Source organism: Giraffa tippelskirchi, chromosome 2 (genome assembly GCF_054371585.1).
Source record: "Giraffa tippelskirchi isolate mGirTip1 chromosome 2, T2T-mGirTip1v1.2.pri, whole genome shotgun sequence".
Taxonomy (NCBI): domain Eukaryota; kingdom Metazoa; phylum Chordata; class Mammalia; order Artiodactyla; family Giraffidae; genus Giraffa; species Giraffa tippelskirchi.
Window position 1 is genome coordinate 94,456,330 of NC_137276.1, and position 20,221 is coordinate 94,476,550.

The following is a 20,221-nucleotide window of genomic DNA, read 5'->3' on the forward strand; positions in this document are numbered from 1 at the left end:
ATTATTTTCTCCCATTCTGAAGGCTGTCTTTTCACCTTGTTTATAGTTTCCTTTGTTGTGCAAAAGCTTTTAATTTTAATTAGGTCCCATTTGTTTATTTTTGCTTTTATTTCCAATATTCTGGGAGGTGGGTCATGGAGGATCCTGCTGTGATTTATGTCGGAGAGTGTTTTGCCTATGTTTTCCTCTAGGAGTTTTATTGTTTCTGGTCTTACGTTTAGATCTTTAATCCATTTTGAGTTTATTTTTGTGTACGGTGTTAGGAAGTGTTCTAGTTTCATTCTTTTACAAGTGGTTGACCAGTTTTCCCAGCACCACTTGTTAAAGAGATTGTCTTTTCTCCATTGTATATTCTGGCCTCCTTTGTCGAAGATAAGGTGTCCATATGTGCGTGGGTTTATCTCTGGGCTTTCTATTTTGTTCCATTGATCTATATTTCTATCTTTGTGCCAGTACCATACTGTCTTGATGACTGTGGCTTTATAGTAGAGTCTGAAGTCAGGCAGGTTGATTCCTCCAGTTCCATTCTTCTTCCTCAAGATTGCTTTGGCTATTCGAGGTTTCTTATATTTCCATACAAATTGTGAGATGATTTGTTCTAGTTCTGTGAAAAATACCATTGGTAGCTTGATAGGGATTGCATTGAATCTGTAGATTGCTTTGGGTAGAATACTCATTTTCACTATATTAATTCTTCCAATCCATGAACACGGTATATTTCTCCATCTGTTTGTGTCCTCTTTGATTTCTTTCATCAGTGTTTTATAGTTTTCTATATATAAGTCTTTTGTTTCTTTAGGTAGATATATTCCTAAGTATTTTATTCTTTTTGATGCAATGGTGAATGGTATTGTTTCCTTAATTTCTCTTTCTGTTTTCTCATTATTGGAGTATAGGAATGCAAGGGATTTCTGTGTGTTAATTTTATATCCTGCAACTTTACTATATTCATTGATCAACTCTAGTAATTTTCTAGTAGAGTCTTTAGGGTTTTCTATGTAGAGGATCATGTCATCTGCAAACAGTGAGAGTTTTACTTCTTCTTTTCCTATCTGTATTCCTTTTATTTCTTTTTCAGCTCTGATTGCTGTGGCCAAAACTTCCAAAACTATGTTGAATAGTAGTGGTGAAAGTGGGCATCCTTGCCTTGTTCCTGACTTTAGGGGAAATGCTTTCAATTTTTCACCATTGAGGATAATGTTTGCTGTGGGTTTGTCATATATAGCTTTTATTATGTTGAGATATGTTCCTTCTATTCCTGCTTTCTGGAGGGTTTTAATCATAAATGGATGCTGAATTTTGTCAAAGGCTTTTTCTGCATCTATTGAGATAACCATATGGTTTTTTTCTTTCAATTTGTTAATGTGGTGTATTACATTGATTGATTTGCGGATGTTAAAAAAACCTTGCATTCCTGGGATAAAGCCCACTTGGTCATGATGTATGATCTTTTTAATATGATGTTGGATTCTGTTTGCTAGAATTTTATTAAGGATTTTTGCATCTATGTTCATCAGTGATATTGGCCTGTAGTTTTCCTTTTTTGTGACATCTTTGTCTAGTTTTGGAATTAGGGTGATGGTGGCCTCATAGAATGAGTTTGGAAGTTTACCATCTTCTGCAATTTTCTGGAAGAGTTTGAGCAGGATAGGTGTTAGCTCTTCTCTAAATTTTTGGTAGAATTCCGCTGTGAAGCCGTCTGGTCCTGGGCTTTTGTTTGCTGGAAGATTTCTGATTACACTTTCGATTTCCGTGCTTGTGATGGGTCTGTTAAGATCTTCTATTTCTTCCTGGTTCAGTTTTGGAAAGTTATACTTTTCTAAGAATTTGTCCATTTCTTCCAAGTTGTCCATTTTATTGGCATATAGCTGTTGGTAGTAGTCTCTTATGATCCTTTGTATTTCTGTGGAATCTGTTGTGATCTCTCCATTTTCATTTCTAATTTTGTTGATCTGATTCTTCTCCCTTTGTTTCTTGATGAGTCTGGCTAATGGCTTATCAATTTTGTTTATCTTCTCGAAAAACCAGCTTTTAGTTTTGTTGATTTTTGCTATGGTCTCTTTTGTTTCTTTTGCATTTATTTCTGCCCTAATTTTTAAGATTTCTTTCCTTCTACTGACCCTGGGGTTTTTCATTTCTTCCTTCTCTAGTTGCTTTAGGTGTAGAGTTAGTTGATTTATTTGATTTTTTTCTTGTTTCTTGAGGTACGCCTGTATTGCTATGAACCTTCCCCTTAGTATTGCTTTTACAGTGTCCCATAGGTTTTGGGTTGTTGTGTTTTCATTTTCATTCGTTTCCATGCATAATTTTATTTCTTTTTTGATTTCTTCTGTGATTTGTTGGTTATTCAGAAGCGTGTTGTTTAGCCTCCATATGTTGGAACTTTTAATAGTTTTTTTCCTGTAATTGAGGTCTAATCTTACTGCATTGTGGTCAGAGAAGATGGCTGGGATGATTTCAATTTTTTTGAATTTACCAAGGCTAGATTTATGGCCCAGGATGTGATCTATCCTGGAGAAAGTTCCATGTGCACTTGAGAAAAAGGTAAAATTGATTGTTTTGGGGTGGAAACTCCTGTAAATATCAATTAAATCTAATTTGTCTATTGTATCATTTAAAGTTTGTGTTTCCTTGTTAATTTTCTGTTTAGTTGATCTATCCATATGCGTGAGTGGAGTATTAAAGTCTCCCACTATTATTGTGTTATTGTTAATTTCCCCTTTCATACTTGTTAGTATTTGCCTTATATATTGTGGTGCTCCTATGTTGGGTGCATATATATTTATGATTGTTACGTCTTCTTCTTGAATTGATCCTTTGATCTTTATGTAGTGTCCTTCTTTGTCCCTTTTCACATCCTTTATTTTAAAGTCTATTTTATCTGAAATGAGTATTGCGACTCCTGCTTTCTTTTGGTCTCCGTTTGCATGGAATATGTTTTTCCACCCTTTCACTTTCAGCCTGTGTGTGTCCCTAGTTTTGAGGTGGGTCTCTTGTAGACAGCATATATAGGGGTCTTGTTTTTGTATCCATTCAGCAACCCTTTGCCTTTTGGTTGGGGCATTCAACCCATTTACATTTAAGGTAATTATTGATAAGTATGATCCCGTTGCCATTTACTTTGTTGTTTTGAGTTCGTGTTGAAACATCCTTTCTGTGTTTCCTGTTTAGAGAAGATCCTTTAGCATTTGCTGGAGAGCTGGTTTGGTGGTGCTGAATTCCCTCAGCTCTTGCTTGTCTGTAAAGCTTTTGAATTCTCCTTCATATCTGAATGAGATCCTTGCTGGGTACAGTAATCTGGGTTGTAGATTATTCTCTTTCATTACTTTAAGTATGTCCTGCCATTCCCTTCTAGCCTGAAGGGTTTCTATTGAAAGATCAGCTGTTATCCTTATGGGGATCCCCTTGTGTGTTATTTGTTGTTTTTCCCTTGCTGCTTTTAATATTTGTTCTTTGTGTTTGATCTTTGTTAATTTGATTAATATGTGTCTTGGGGTGTTTCGCCTTGGGTTTATCCTGTTTGGAACTCTCTGGGTTTCTTGGACTTCTGTGACTATTTCTTTCCTCAATTTAGGGAAATTCTCAACTATTATCTCCTCGAGTATTTTTTCATGGCCTTTCCTTTTATCTTCTTCTTCTGGGACTCCTATGATTCGAATGTTGGGGCGTTTCATATTGTCCCAGAGGTCCCGGAGGTTTTCCTCATTTCTTTTGATTCTTTTTTCTTTTTTCCTCTCTGCTTCGTTTATTTCCATCATTCTATCTTCTACCTCACTTATCCTATCTTCTGCCTCCGTTATTCTACTGTTGGTTCCCTCCAGAGTGTCTTTTATCTCCTTTATTTCATTATTCATTCTATATTGATTCCTTTTTATTTCTTCTAAGTCCTTGATAAACATTTCTTGCATCTTCTCAATCTTTGTCTCCAGGCTATTTATCTGTAACTCCATTTTGCTTTCAAGATTTTGGATCATTTTTATTATCCTTATTCTAAATTCTTTTTCGGATAGATTCCCTATCTCCTCCTCTTTTGTTTGGCTTTGTGGGCATTTCTCATTTTCCTTTACTTGCTGAGTATTTCTCTGCCTTTTCATCTTGTTTAGATTGCTGTGTTAGGCGTGGCCCTTCTGTATTCTGGTAGTATGAAGTTCCTCTTTGTTGTGGAGGTTCCTCACTGCGGTTGGGGTTGGACAGGTGGCTTGTCAAGGTTTCCTGGTTGGGGGAGCTTGTGTCGGTGTTCTGGTGGGTGGAGCTGGATTTCTGCTCTCTTGAGTGTAATGGAGTGACCAGTATTAATTTTTGAGATGTCTATGGATTTGGTGTGCCTCTGGGCAGCCTGTATATTGATGCTCAGGTCTATGTTCCTGCGTTGCTGGAGAATTTGCGTGGTACGTCTTGCTCTGGAACTTATTATCTCTTGGGTGGAGCTTGGTTTCAGTGAATTTATGGAGGCTATTGGATGGTCTCTTATTAATTAATGTTTCCCCTGGCTTTCAGTCTTATTCTTGCAGTAGCCTCAAGACTTCTCCTTCCATACAGCCTCAATAATAAAACTTTTAGGTTAATGGTGAAAAGATTCTCCACAGTGAGGGATACCCAGAAAGGTTCACTGAGTTACATGGAGAGATGAGGTGGGGGGGGTGGGTTGTAGTGACCAGGAGGGGAAGAGGGGAATTCAAATGTGGAGAGAGCAATCTAGCCAGTAAGCACTTCCCTCTGTGCTTTCCACAGTTTGGAACCCTCAGAGTGATTCACAGAGATACATAGAGAGGGGGGAGGAAGGTAACAGAGGTGAGCATGAGTAGAAAGGGAGGAATTAAGAGGGGAGAGAGAGATCTGGGCAGTATCCTGTTCCTGAAGTGTTCTCCGGTACCCAGAACACCCTCAGAGATTCACAGAATTGGGTTGAGAAGAGAAGGAGGAGGGTGGGAGATAGAGGTTCCCTGGGGGAGAAGAAAGAGCATCAATAGGGGGACAGAGTGATCAGGCCAGTGATCACACTCCTGAGTAAAAATGGGTCCTAAAGATTGGGTTCTTAAATGTACAAAGTTGATATCAAATATGTAAAACACAGATTAAAAATCTAGAGTAGAGGTTAGACTCTTATAAAACTTACAATCTAAAAAAAAAAAAAAAAGAAAAGAAAAAAGGGAACAGTGTAAAAAGAAAAAAAAACAGTAAAACAGTAAAAAAAGAAACAGTAAAAAAATGTAGAACAGGAAAAAAACATTAAAAAAAAAAAACACAAAAGGTATAAGATATATGTATGTAGTTTGCTTCAAAAATAGGGTTGTTTTTTTTTTTTTGCAAGTTAATAGTGGGTTATGAAAATGAAACTTAAAGGTGTAATAGAGGACTTGAAGAAAAAGGAAAGAAGAGAAAAAAAAATTTTTTTAATTAAAAAAAAAAATTAAAAAAAAATTAAAAAAAATAATAATAGTAAAAAATATATATATCCCGGACTGTCTCTGGAGCTGTTGTGAGCAGTGTGGGATCTGCTCAGTTTTAGATAGATCCTTATTCCTGCTTATACTTTTCAAGATCTGTAGGTCCTTTTTAATGCAGTCGGTATTAGCTACAGGGATCTTAATCTGTTGGCCTGTCCCTTCCAAAGCACTTCCCTCTGTTTATTTGGCTTCTGTTTGGAGATCTCTTCAGTATCTAATTTCCGCCCTGCATCAAAGCGGTGGAGGTGATCTCTTTAGGTTCGCTTGTTCAATCGTGCTGTGGGGAGGAAGGAACACTGCAATTCTGGCGTGTGTGTGGTAAGCTCGCAGTGTCTCGGCCGCACTGGGTTCGCCCCCGCTCACGGCGTGTGTGCTTTCCCCGTCTACCCTGCTCAGGCTTCAGGTTACTCGGCCGGGGAGCGGGCCCTGAGCTGCGTGCACTTCCCAGGACTAAGCCGCTCAGGTTCAGGCTCCCGGTTACTCCACAAAGGCGCAGACTCGATTTTGCCCGCGGCTTGTGCCGTTCCCGGTCGGAGCTGCCCAGGCGGCCAGGAGTTTGGCGAGGGCGCTGTCCCCTGTTGGGGCGGTGCGGCTTATCACCTCCCTGGTCCCCGCCTCGGTTTACGGGCGCGCCCGGCTCCGGTGTGCTTTGTGTCGGTTCTGGGGAGCTGGTCTCTGGCTGCGACCCTCCCGGCTGCTGTCGACCCTCCGGGATCTCAGGCAGTCTTTGCTTAAAAAACTGGGAGCCTGTTTGCAGTTTGGTAGGGGGTGCCCTCTCTGGAGCCGAGTTTGCCCCTTTCCGGCTCTGGCGGGCCCCGCCTGCCCGCTGTGTCCGGCGGGGGATGGCGCAGTCCGCAGCCGGCTAGCTCTCCTCTGGTATCGCTCAGTCCTTTGTTCTGTGAGCGGGCCGGCAGTGCCTTAGAGTTGGGCTTTTCGCGGGATAGTTCTCTCTCTCGCTGTCCCACAGTTTAGGTTACTATCTCACGTTAGCTCCCTCAGATTGCCCTCGGGGCACTCGGGCCCGGTCTTTACCCTAGGCAATGCCGCCCGCTCCTCTCCGTTCAGCCCCCACTTGCTGGTGGCGGATGATGCGAGCGTCTGGGGTTCTTTGCTGGGAGTTGCTTTAGGCACGTAATCTGTCGATTTTATTTATTTTTCCTCCCAGTTACGTTGCCCTCCGAGATAAAAAATCCTCCCCCACACCCGCCGGTGAGAGGGTTTCCTGGTGCTTGGAAATTCCTCCTCTTTTACGACTCCCTCCCCGGGACGGGTCTCCGTCCCTAACTCTTTTGTCTCTCTTTTTATCTTTTATAATTTCTCCTACCTCTTTTGAAGATAATGCGCAGTTTTTGTGAAAGCCTGACGTCCTCAGCCAGCCTTCAGAAGTAGTTTTGTGAAGTTTGGTCAGCGTTCAGATGTTCTTTCGATAAATTTGTGGAGGAGAGAGTGGTCTCCCCGTCCTATTCCTCCGCCATCTTCTGCTCTCCTCCAATAACTACTTTAAATGTAAGTGGGCTAAATTCACTAATCAAAAGACACAGAGTATCTGAATGGATTTAACAAATAATAATAATAATAATACCTAACTATATGCTGCCTACAAGAGACTCACTTCAGAAGTAAAGACACAAATAGACTGAAAGTTAAGGTATAGAAAAAGATATTCCATGAATATGAAAATGAAAAGAAAACTGGAGTGCCTATTCTCATATCAGACAAAATAGAGTTTAAAACAAAGACTGCAATAAAGGACAAAGAAGGGCAGTACCTGATTAAGGGATCAATCCAGGAAGAAGATATAACAATTATAAACGTGTATGTACCCAACATAAGAGCACCAAGTTTTATAAAGTATATATTATTGAACTTAAAGGGAAAATTGAAAGCAATACAATAATATTAGTGGACTTTAATGCACCACTTACATCAAATAAACTCACTTGAGATTCCATTCAAAAAGCAGCAGAATACACATTCTTCTCAAGTGCATATGGAACATTCTCCTAGACAGATTACATGTTAGGTCACAAAGAACATCTCAATAAATTCAAGAAGATTAAAATCATGTTAAGAATTTTCTCTGAACACAATGGTATAAAACAAAAAATCAATCCCAAGGGGAAAAACCATAAAAACATGGATATTAAACAACATGTTACTGAAAAAGCAATGAGTAATCAAAAAAATCAATGATGAAATGAAAAAATACCTAGAAACAAATGAGTACAGAATATGACATACCAAAATCTACTGGGTGCAGCAAAAGCATTTCTGAGAGGGAAGTTCATACCAATACAGTCCTACATCAAGAAACAAGAAAAATTTCAAATAAACAATCTAACTTTACATATAAATGAGCAAATGAACCCCCAAATTAGCCAAAGGAAGGAAATAATAAAGAACAGAACAGAAACAAATTAAATAGAGACTCATACTCCTTGGAAGGAAGGTTATGGCCAACCTAGATAGCATATTTAAAAGCAGAGACATTACTTTGCCAACGTCCGTCTAGTCAAGGCTATGGTTTTTCCAGTGGTCATGTATGGATGTGAGAGTTGGATGGTGAAGAATGCTGAGCACCGCAGAATTGATGCTTTTGAACTGTGGTGTTGGAGAAGACTCTTGAGAGTCCCTAGGACTGCAAGGAGATCCAATCAATCCATCCCAAAGGAGATCAGTCCTGGGTGTTCATTGGAAGGACTGATGTTGAAGCTGAAACTCCAATACTTTGCCACCTCATGTGAAGAGTTGACTCATTGGAAAAGACCCTAATGCTGGGAAGGATTGGGGGCAGGAGGAGAAAGGGACGACAGAGGATGAGATGGTTGGATGGCATCACTGACTCGATGGACATGGGTTTGGGTAAACTGCAGGAGTTGGTGATGGACAGGGAGGCCTGGCGTGCTGCGGTTCATGGGGTCGCAAAGAGTCGGACACGACTGAGCGACTGAACTGAATTGAAAGCAATAAAAAGATCAATGAAACTAAAACTTGGTTCCTTGAAAGAATAAATGACATTGACAAGCCCTCAGTAGATTAACCAAGAAAAAAAGAGAAGGGACAAATAAATAAAATCTTTAATAAAAGAGGAGAAGTTACAACTAATGCCATAGAAATACAAAGTATTGTTAAGAGTCTACTACAAACATGTCAATAAATTGGACAACCTAGAAGAAATAGATTAAAATTTCAGAAATATACAATCTTCCAAAAGTGAATAAAGGCATAAAAAAATCTGAATAGACCAATTACTAATAAGGAAATTGAAGTAGTAATTAAAAAAGCTCCCAACTAACAAAATCCCAGGAAGAAATGGTTTCACTGGTGAATTCTACAAAACAGTCAAAAAAGTATTAATATCAGTCCTTCTCAAACTCTTTCACAAATTAAAGAGAAGGGAGACCTTCTAAGAATGTTTTATAAAGCCAGCATTGATACCTAAACAAGACAAGGACACCACACACAAGAAAGAAAACTAGGAGCCAACATCTCTGATGAACGTGGATGCAAAAATCCTCAAGGAAATATTAGCAAACAAAATTCAACAATATGTAAAAAGGATAATACACCTTGATTAAGTGAGATTTAGTCCAGGGATGCAAAGATGGTCTAATATTCACAAATCAATCAATGTGATATACTACATTAACTAAGGAAGAATAAAAATCATATGATTATCTCAATAGATGCAGCAAAAAGCATTTGACAAAATTCAACATTCATTTCTGATTTAAAAATTCTCATCAAACTTGCTGTAGAGGGAACATATCTAAATATAATAAAGGCCATTTATGACAAACCCACAACTAACATCATATTCAACAATGAATAAGCCTTTTCTCTCAAATCAGGAACAAAGCAATGATGCTCACTATTGCCACTTCTATAACACAGTACTGGAAGTCCTAGCCACAGAAATAGACAAGCAAAAGAAATAAAAGCATCCAGATTGGAAGGGAAGAAGTAAAACAGTCACTATTTACAGATGACATGTTATGATATATAGAAAACCCTAAAGACTCCACCAAAAAAACTATTCGCAATAAATTAATTCAGTGAAGTTGCAGGATACAAAATTATTATGCAGGAATCTGTTGCTTTTCTATAAATTAACAATGAACTATCAGAAAGAAAAAACAAGAAAACAATCTTATTTATGATCACATCAAAAGAATAAAATAAGAATTAACAGGGAGATAAAAGACCTGTATTCTGAAAACTATAAAACTTTGATGAAGGAAATAAGAGAGACTACAAAGAAACAGGAAGATATCCTTTTGTGGATTGGAAGAATTAATGTTGTTAAAATGTCCGTACGACCTGGATTTTATGCAATTCCTATCAAAATGATGTTGTTCACAGAACTAGAGCAAGTAATTCTAAACTTTATATGGAACCATGAAAGACCATGAATAGCCAAATCAATCTGAAGAAAACAGAACAAAGTTGGAGTTATAACATTCCCTGACTTCATAAGATAATACAAATCTATAGTAATCAAAACAGTGTGGTACTGACACAGAACAGACATAGATCCATAGAGCAAAACTACAGACCCCAGAAATAAACCCACATACTTATGGTCAATTAATCTATGACAAAAGGGACAAAAATGTACAATGAGGGACAGATGGGCTCTTCAATAAGTGGTGTTCAGAAAATTAGACAGATAAATGTGAAAGAATTAAATTAGAACATTTTCTCATACTGTATGCAAAAATAAACTTGAAATGGATTAAAGACTTAAATGTAAGACCAGAAATCATAAAACTAGAAGAAAATATAAGTACAACACTTTGATAAAAATTGTAGCAATATTTTTTTTGGATCTCTCTTCTGGCAAGGGAAACAAAAGCAAAAATAAACTAATGAGACATAATTATACTTAAAAGCCTTTGCACAGCAAAAGAAATCATCAACAAATTGCAAAGACAACCTACTTAATGGGAGAAAAAATGTTTGCAAATGATATATCTGATTGTGGGTTGACCCAAAATATACAAACAGCTCATAGAATTCATATTAAAAAACTCAACTTAAAAATGAGCAAAACTCAGAATTAGAGAACAGAGTTGTGGACACACCAGGGGAAGGAGAGGGTGGGATGAATTGAGAGAGTAGCATTGAAACATATACATTACCATATGTAAAATTAGACAGTGGAGATTTTCTGTATGATGCAGGGAGTTCAATTCCAGTGTTCTGAGGCAACCTAGAGGGGTGGGCTGGGGTTGAGGTGGGAAGGAGGTTCAAGTGGGAGGGAACATACATATACCTCTGGCTGATTCATGTTGATGTATGGCAGAAACCATCACAATATTGTAAAGCAATTATCCTCCAATTAAAAATAAATTAAAAGAAAAAAATGAGCAGAAAACCTGAATTGACATTTCTCCAAAGAAGCCATACAGGTGGCCAACAGGAACATGAAAAAATGCTCAACATCACTAATCTTCAGGGAAATGTGAGTCAAAATTACAATGAGATATCACCTCACACCTGTCAGAACAGATATCGTTAAAAAGACAACACGCAACATATGTTGGCAATGATGTGGAGAAAAGGGAACCTATATATACTGTTGGTGGAGGTGTAAATTGGTGCAGCCATTATGGAAAACAGTGTGGAGGTTTCTCAAAAAATTAAAACTAGAACTACCATGTGATCCAGCAAATCCATTCCTGGATATATATCCTAAGAAAACAAAAACACTAATTTGAAAAGATACATCCACCCCAATGTTCATAGCAACACTATTTACAACCACTAAGACATGGAAGCAACCTAAGTGTCCATCAACAGATGAATGAATTATATATACACAATGAAATATTATGCAACCACAGAAACAAATGAAATTTAGCCCCTTGTAGCAACATGGATAGACTTGGGGGAAATTATGCCTCGTAGAGTAAGTCACATAAAGACAAATACTGTATGTTTTCATTTATAGGTGAAATCTAAAAAATAAAACAAATGAATATAACAAATAAAAGAATGAAATTCTGCCATTTGTGACAACATGGATGGACCTTGAGGGTATTATGCTAAGTGAAATAGATCAGACAGAGAAAGATTAAGTATCATATGATTTCACTCATATGTGGATCTGAAAGAAGAAGGAATGGGAGGAGAGAAAAGAAAATAAAACAAAGACAAAAAACCAACTGAAAGATAGAGAACAGATCAGTTGTTACCAGAGTCAAAGGGGGTTGGAGGTAGGCAAGATGAGTAGTAGGGGCCAGTTGACTGGAGATGGATGGTAACTAGGCTTTTGGTGGTGATTACACTGTAGTGTATAGACATTAAACTAATGCTATATACCTGATACAGAAATAAATTTTAAATAATAAAGTAAGGCACAGATATTAGGACAATTCATCAAAAAATACATATCTGTTTTTAAATTTTTAAAAAAGCTTATTTTTTATTCCCAAAAGCCTATCTTTAAGGAATGTGAAACTCATTGATAAAGACTTCATGCCAGTATGTTATGTTCTTCGATGCATGAATTATTGCCTAACAACTTCCCACACAATGCAATTGGAAACAGAACACTTAATCTTTTTACACAATTCTCTGCGGAAAGAACATACTCAAGTATCTACATTTTCAAGCTTTTAAAATGTGGGATGGCATCAGGTGGAGTCATCTCAGCTCCTCTGAGAGACAGAGCGAGAACAGGGTCAGAGACGTGGGCAGTGGAACAGGACACAAGGCAGTGGCCAAAACTCCCAGCGACCTGCCTGTCTCCTCTGTGTAGGTGATGCCATGAGGACAGGGGTGCAGTAAGTGGAGGGAGAACCAATGCAGAGACTGATGACAAAGACCAGAGAGATGAGAAAACCAACAGAAGGGCTAAACATTCATGGGATGCTGAGGATGCTGCTGTATTATTAATAATTATGCTGGCATCACTCCTTGAGCACTTAATACACCCCAGGGGCTGACTCCAGACTGTCCACACTCCAATTTGCTTGATCCCTGCTGTGTCTCCTGTTGCCATTGTTGTCTAGTCTTGAAGTTGTGTCCGACTCTTTGCAACCCCATGGACTGTAGCCTGCCAGTCTCCTCTGTCCATGAGATTTCCCAGGCAAGAATACTGGAGTGCGTTGCCGTTTCCTTTTCCATGTATCTCCTGAGGTAGGTTGTATTGCCCTCGATGACAAGACAAAGTCAAAAAATTTCAGATTCACGGTGTTTGTCAGGATGACATCTGATAGGAGCTATTCTCAAACCAGTTTGTATTGGCTCACATGTCAGATTACCAGGGGTTTGGGCCATTCCCCACCACAGGACCAGGCTGCAGTGTTTCATCTTGTGCTCCTCCTATAGCCCCACAGCAGAGTTGGAGACCCACCATGGCTATAGGCAGGAATCAGACAGCCAGTCTCAGGAGGGCCTGCAGAGGCTACACCTGAGGGCAGGAAAGGAGGAGCAGAGGACTTGAGACAGTCTTGGGACCCGGGAGCCTTTGCTGTAATGCTCCAAAGCTTGCACTTGGACACGCCTCTCCTCGAGCCACAAAATACAGAGACTACATGGGACTAAAAATAACTGTGTGCATGTGCAGTTGGGGCAAATTTTGGACCAAATGATACAAAAAGATTAAAAAAAACAACCCTAACTGCCATTTCTGAAGAGCGGGGAGCAAAAACAGGGTGTCTTGAGCAAAAGCAGGGTTCTGTTCCTGACCCCTACACTTAACACCACAAAAGGGTGAGCAAACTATCTAAGCCACCCCTCTGGCCCAACCCCTGGACACAACCCCACCCTCACCCCATATAAGGAAGGAGCTTGCCCCCATCTTGCGGGAGCAAGCAAGAGAACATGTTACTTGTTTTCACTCCTTCTGGCCACAGGAGTAGGGGGCCCAATAAAGCCTGGCCTGAATTTCTTGTCTGGTTTCTAGTCAATTTGTCTTGATTGGGGAAGGTCAAGAACCCTAGTCAGTATCACAACCAGGAGTGTTGGGGGATCTAGGTCAGACCTTCAGGCTCTAAATATCTTCCTGCAGGGGGGGCTGGTGCTTTTCAGGAACCTTCTGCTGAGGTGGGTGGGTAGCATCTTCTTGGCTAGTGCTTCAGCCTTGGAGCAAAGACTGTTAGCCATAACAATCTTCTTGGAAGCCCCGGGCAGTGTTCGAGTCACCCTTAAACCCCCACCAGACTCCTGAGTTCAGCTCTGTATTAGAAAGAAATAGCCATGGCTAGAACCCCAGCTTGGGTCCTCCCCCAGCTCCACACCACTTCCCAAGGTCACTGAGGACTAGGCCAAGGGGCTACTCCAGTCCAATGACACCATCCCTCTAGCTCAGTCCCAAGCCCTGCACAGGCAGCCTCAAGGAGCAGGGCAAATCCCTTTGCCAAGGATAGAGACTCGTCTGGGCTTCCCTGGTGGGTCAGAGGTAAAGAATCTGCCTGTAATGCAGGAGACTCGGGTTCGATACCTGGGTCAGAAAGATTCCCTGGAAGAAGGCATGGCAACCCATTTCAGTATTCTTGTCTAGAGAATCCCATGGACAGAGGAGCCTGGCGGGCTAGAGTCCATAGGGTCACAAAGAGTTGAAAACAACCAATCAACTAGACAGCAGCAGCAGAGACTGGTCTTAACTGATCTGACACAAGCAGCCGCAGTAGCTTCAGAGCCCCATTCCTCAGGCCCACGGCTCAGTACTGACCTGCAGGGTCTTTTTACTCCCCCACTAGCCAGAGCTGCTGGCCTAAACCAGGTACTACAGAGCCCCCTGCATGAGTGACTTCGGAGTTGGCTCCTGCCTGGCTTTTCACAGGGAGGCAAGAAAAGGTGCATACTCCCACGCAGAGGGGACTCTGGGCTCCTCTGACCCCACCAGCCAAACCGAAGGAGAGCATCTAGCGTAGGTAGTTCCCAAAAGAGCACTTAAGGCAACTGAGAGAAAGCCCGAGAGAGGTTTCAAGCACACCAGAGCCTAAAAACCTGTGTGCATCACCACAAAGCTCCATCCCTGGTACCTAAGTCCTTACCACCATCCTCTGGGTGGAGCTAGAGAGTGAGGGGGCCTCACTGGCCTTGGCCTCTGGGGCCTGTCTGACCCTCCTGACTGTGCCCTTTTGCCCATGTCCTGCTGTGATCTAAAGGGATGGAGCCCCCTGTAATCAGTCAGCTCCAGTTGCCATAACAAAACACCACAGGTTGGGTGTTTCCAGAGCAGAAATGACTGTTCTCACAGCTCTGGAGCCTGAAAGCCCAAGATCAAGGTGCTGGACTGGTAGGTGACCATCTTCTCTGCATCCTCACAGGATCTCTCATCCATGTGCACACACCCCGGTGTCTTTTCCTCTTCTTCTTAAGACACCGGGACTGTGGGATTAGGGTCCACCTTTATGAACTCACTTAACTTTAATTGCTTCTTCAAAGGCCAAATCTCCAAATACAGTGACACTTGAGGTTAGGGCTTCAGCATGAGTTTTGAGGAAACACAATCCAGTGCTTATCAGTTAACGTCTTTCCTGACTTCTATCTCTCCCTATTCCCATCCTGCCCTGCCCTTTGATTCCAGCTGGGAAGTAATACAGGATTCAGGTCTCTGAAGACAAGACGCACGCATACTCACTCCCCACACCCCGTCACGTGTGTAAGAGAAATAGCAGCCAGACCACGTCTGACTCTCCTCCCTCTTGGGCATTTCCGTTGAGAGCCTGGAGGCTTCCCAAAGCCAGGTTTTTGCTTCTCTCTCCTACTTAATTAAGACGAGAGGCAGAAGGGTGCTTTCGCAAGTATAATGATTGTTCTTAGTTAGCATCATCCAGCAAATGACTTCTTAAACTGAGGACCAGAAAGCACATAATTCTCTCGATATTTACAGTCACATCTACAGCAACACAGCTGCCACTGAGCCTGTGATTCCCAAGCTCCCACTGAGACAGGAGGCAGGCGACACGGGTCTCCCAGCACTGAGACTTCCAAAGGAAAATAACAACTATCTGTCGGTCTCAGGGCTGACGAGACCACGGCCATTCTCCCAGACCCTCTGCGTGCATTCCAGGGGTGGCTGATCTTCCAGACCCTGCCAGGCACAGCTGCCAGCTAGGAGAGGCAAGAGGGAGGCATCTGATCTGGGTTCAGAGCCCACACTCACCTCCTTCCAGTGAAGCCCTGCCCCTGCTCCATCCCTGTCCTGAAAAGAAGCAATATGCTTCCTTGTAGGAGAAATCAGAGATGGTGCATATGAGACACAGCGTCAGGGTTTCTTCTGAGCAGAGAGGCTCTGGATTGAGAAGAAAAGCTGAGTTCAAAAGTTAGACTGTGTGCCTTCCTGGAAACACTTGCATCATTTCTGCATTTCTGGATATCTGATGGGAGAGACAGGGTGAGGTCTCATGGCCTCTCTGCTGCTGGAGAGAGGAGCCAGTGTCACCTCCTCTAGGTTGCTCTGAACTATCTCCTCCCTCCTCTGTGGTACGAAGCAAAAGTATTTTCTCCAGTGATCAAGAAAACTCCAGAATATCTTGGCTGTAGCCAAGGCTCTGTAGGGAAGGACCATCCATAGGTGCTCTGAGAACTCGACAGGCAATATTTCAGCCTCCAGCTGACCAGAGTCGCCTCTTGCCCTGTGGGCTCCAGGGAGGCTGTGGAGATGATAGCTCACATCCCAGGAAAAGCACCTCAGTGCCAAGCTGGTCTGGCACCAACAGTACCAACAGCACAGACCAGTGTGCTTGCCTTCCAGACAGCATCCACTCCCTGCGGTCATTCTCTACTGAGTGCTTCTGTAGCTTCTCTGATGTGGCTTCTCCTCTTAAGGCCAGAGGAGATGTGACGCCTACTCAGTCTGCCCAGGCACCAGGTTTTTCTCCACTGAAGCTCTCACCACCCAGGATGGAGAACTGTTCTTCCTACATCCCCCTCCTGATAGCACTCAGACACCGCTTTCCCTTTCACACCCTCCCCGCATGCCTTGTTCTGCTGATTCTACCTATGTAACGTCCTTCTCTCCCTCTCTGCCTCACGCTATCCTTCATGACCTGTCTGAGTCTATTCCTGACTGGCATATCTTGCCACACTCCTTCCCCTACTTCCCCCAGAGTTTTGCCCTCTGGCTACAGTGAGCCATTTTCAATTTCCTAAAGGAACGATTTTTCTCTCCCCTCCAGGATTTCGCCCTCTGTACCCTCTCCACCCCATAAATCTCCCACTGTATTGTCTTCTTTGACTAATTTCTTTGCCGTTCAGGACTCCACTTAGATGCCTCCTCCTCCAGGAAGCCTTTTGGGACTTCTCCAGGTAGATGAAGCTGCTCCCTTTGGGATTCCCATACCCCTTGTGCTATCTCTACCAGAGACAGAGATATCATCACACAGGGCCAGCATTTCCTGAGTCCTGATCACATAGTACCAGCTTCATCTGCTCCATCTGGCCTGTGAATTCCTCGAAGGCAGGGTCTGTGTCCCCAGGGTCCAGCTAGGGCGTGGCTCACAGCAGTGACAAATGTTGGCTGGCAGTGAACACAACAAATGAATCACCTGCCACTCGCCTGCACCTCCAGCTGTCACATGTCCATTGTGCTTGTACATCCACACGTCAGATTTAAGACTGTGCTCTACTATTTCTGACCAGGGCCTGAGGCTATAACCTCCGCTTGCCTGAGTCTGTTTCAAAGATACAAATATCACTGGACTCTAAAGGCTGTTGGACATGGGGAATTTTCAGGAAGGGGCTGAATAAACAAAGCTCTCCATCCCCATTCCCCCACCAGACATCCATTTGTTTCTTTTGCCTGGAATGTCTCCTCCTCTTTTCCAGCTACCTAATCCCTAGCATCCTCCAAGACTCAAATGAGTTGTCACCTCTGCCAGGAAGTCTTTTTTTAAACTTTCATTTTGTATTGAAATATAGCCGATTAATAATGTTATGACAGTTTCAGATGAACAGTGAAGGGACTCAGCCATACATATACATGTATCCATTCTGCCCCAAACCCTCCTCCCATACAAGCTGCCACATAACACTGAGCAGAGTCCCGTGCACTATACAGTAGGTCCTTGTTGATTATCCATTTTAAATAAAGCAGTGTGTACATGTCCATGCCCAACTCCCACCTCGGGCAAACATAAGTTGTTCTCTAAGTCTGTGAGTCTGTTTCTGTTTTGTAAGTTCATTTGTATCATTTCTTTTTGGTTCCACATATAAGGGGTGTCACGTGATATTTCTTCCTTTCTGTCTGTGTCAGGAAGTCTTTCTTGATCCCCAGGTTGGACTGGACACCCCACCACTGTGTTCACACAGCTCCCATGCATGACATACTTAGTCCCCTGTGTTTCAATTTCCCACTTACTCTTTGTCTCCCCAACTCGATGTGAGCTTCTCTGGGACCAGACAAAGAGTATGTGTAACCCAGAGTGCAGGCCAGAGCAGTCTGGGCTCAGCGCAGAGGGACCCCATTGAAAGAACTGGAGCCGTGGGGTAGCAAAATGAAAGAGAAATAGATCTCCATTCTGTCTGCTTTTAACAGCTCACTTTAACGGCTAAAAGGAAGATTCACTTGATGAACTAGGGTCCTGAAGATGCTTAAAAGATAAATATTTTTGAAACAGAGAAGCTACCCTTTCTACCCTGGATTTGGAAAAAATCAAAGCCTTACTTTCAAGTCAGTTTAAAAGATTTATGAGACCTGCTCCTTGCTGTGTCTCTGGGTAGATGTTCCCTGCAAATGCATTAATAAATAGTAAAGAAACCTCGCAGCGGCCGTGCTAAGTATATGCCACCAGAATTATCTCATGGTGACCCTTGCCAGAGGTGGGGGCTGATTCCTGGGGTCATGACCACAGAATCAAAGCTTTTGGACAAGGCTTTATGAACAATGTCTTGTTATAAATAAACTCTGAACTTGGAGTCATGGGAAGGCTGGATGTGGGCCTTTGGTGTGCTTGCTACCCTATGTGTCACCATCCAAAAGGATATAAGTGTCAGGAACCCAACTCAAATTGCCTGAAGTATGACAAGGACTTTATGGGCTCACAAAACTGCAAAATCTAGTGGTAGGTATGCTTGCAGACCTGCCCAGACTCAGAGCTCAACCCAGGCCGGCAGGCCCCAGGCTCTCTGTCACACTGCAAATCCTTCCTCTGAGCTGCCCTTCACTCAGATGCTCTACCAAGTGCACCCCGAGAACCCCAAGCTTTCATCCCATCAGTTCAGCAGTCCTGGAAGATAGTGAAATGTTGTTGCTGAGCCATGAAAAAACATTGGGATTCTTGGCCTCCAGAGAATTCAATCCGGGGCCAGAGACAAGGCTTGATCGCACAGAGCTTTTGTGCAATAGAGTTTTATTAAAGTATAAAAGGGATGGAGAAAGCTTCTGACATAGACATCAGAAGGGGGCAGAAAGAGTACCCCCTTGCTAGTGTTAGCAATGGAGTTATATACTCTCCAATTAATTATTACAATGAATCAAAAGAACGTTTGGAGATTGTCAAGATCTCACTAGACCTACGCCCATAATTTACATTTTAAGATAACAGGATTAGCCAGAAGGTTTTTTCCAGAGACTGTCCTCAAGCAGGATACATTAAAAAAAAAGTTTGTCCTTTCTTCCTCTTTGAGAATTCCAGACCCCTCTCTCCTTAGGGATCCCTGGACTTCTTATCAACCTACCTAGGAAATGACTCTCTCAATAAAAGGGGCCATGCTCCAGAGACTTTCAGCACCAATTCCAGGACTAGTTCTGATTGGCCAGTTTGGGGTCATGTGATAACCCCCAAAGTAGGAAGGCTTAACTCATAGCAATGAGACTTTATGAAAGGAGAATGGGGATTAGGCCAGCAAAAGCACTGGAAGTCCACCCTATTGGGCACATCACTGTGCCTCCCTGGGACTTGTTTTCTTCATCTGTAATGCAGATGATTGGACCTACCTGGGAAGTCACTAAAATCCTTTAAAACGCCCAAAGAAAGTTACGCACTGAAAGCTGAAACAGATTTTTTTTTTTAAGTTTTAGTGACTCAGATTGATATTTATCTACATGGGTTTAGGTATCAAAGAAGAAGTAGAGGGGTCAGGAGGGACAACCATGACCCCTCAAAGCCCCCCAGAACCAAACCCAGCCTGACCTTTGAGGTCAAATGGTGTATGGCTCCCTCCTCACCTGCTGCCCATGCATCCGTGAACTCCACCACCCCCTGTACCTTGGGGGCTAGAGCAGTGGTTCTCACTAGGAACAATTTTGCTCCCCCTTCCCCAAGACCTTCAGCCGTGCCTGGAGACATTTTTGGTTTTCATGATAGGCAAGGGAAGGAGGGGGCTGTTGCTGGAATATGGCTGCTGCTGCTAAGTCACTTCAGTCATGTCCGATTCTGTGCAACCCCATAGATGACAGCCCACCAGGCTCTTCCATCCCTGGGATTCTCCAGGCAAGAATACTGGAGTGGGTGGCCTTTTTCCTTCTCCATGGAATTTGGCAGGTAGAGCAAAATATCTAGCTGTTTAGATGCTGCTAAATATGTGGCTTAGCTGGTAAAGAATCCGCCTGTAATGCGAGAGACCTGGGTTCGATCCCTGGGCTGGGAAGATCCCCTGGAGAAGGGAACAGCTACCCACTCCAGTATTCTGGCCTGTAGAATTCCATGGACTGATAGTCCATGGGGTCACAAAGAGTCAGACACGACTAAGCAACTTTCAATTTCACTGTCAAGTATCCTACAGCACACAGGACAACCTCCCACCACAGTTATCTAGCCCAACATGGCAACAGAGCTGAGGTTGAGACACCGGGTCTAGAGGGAACAGTTCTGGAG

The 20,221-nt window shown here is 42.4% G+C and overlaps 1 long non-coding RNA gene across 1 annotated transcript in view; it reads right to left on the minus strand.

The window, feature by feature from the left end:
- Positions 1–3,744: 3,744 nt before the first annotated feature.
- LOC145539833 (uncharacterized) overlaps positions 3,745–20,221 on the minus strand; it is a 386,573-nt gene continuing 370,096 nt past the window's right edge. The window contains exon 2 of the long non-coding RNA XR_014077986.1: positions 3,745–4,260. This is a non-coding gene — a long non-coding RNA (uncharacterized LOC145539833). The remainder of the gene's footprint in view (positions 4,261–20,221) is intronic.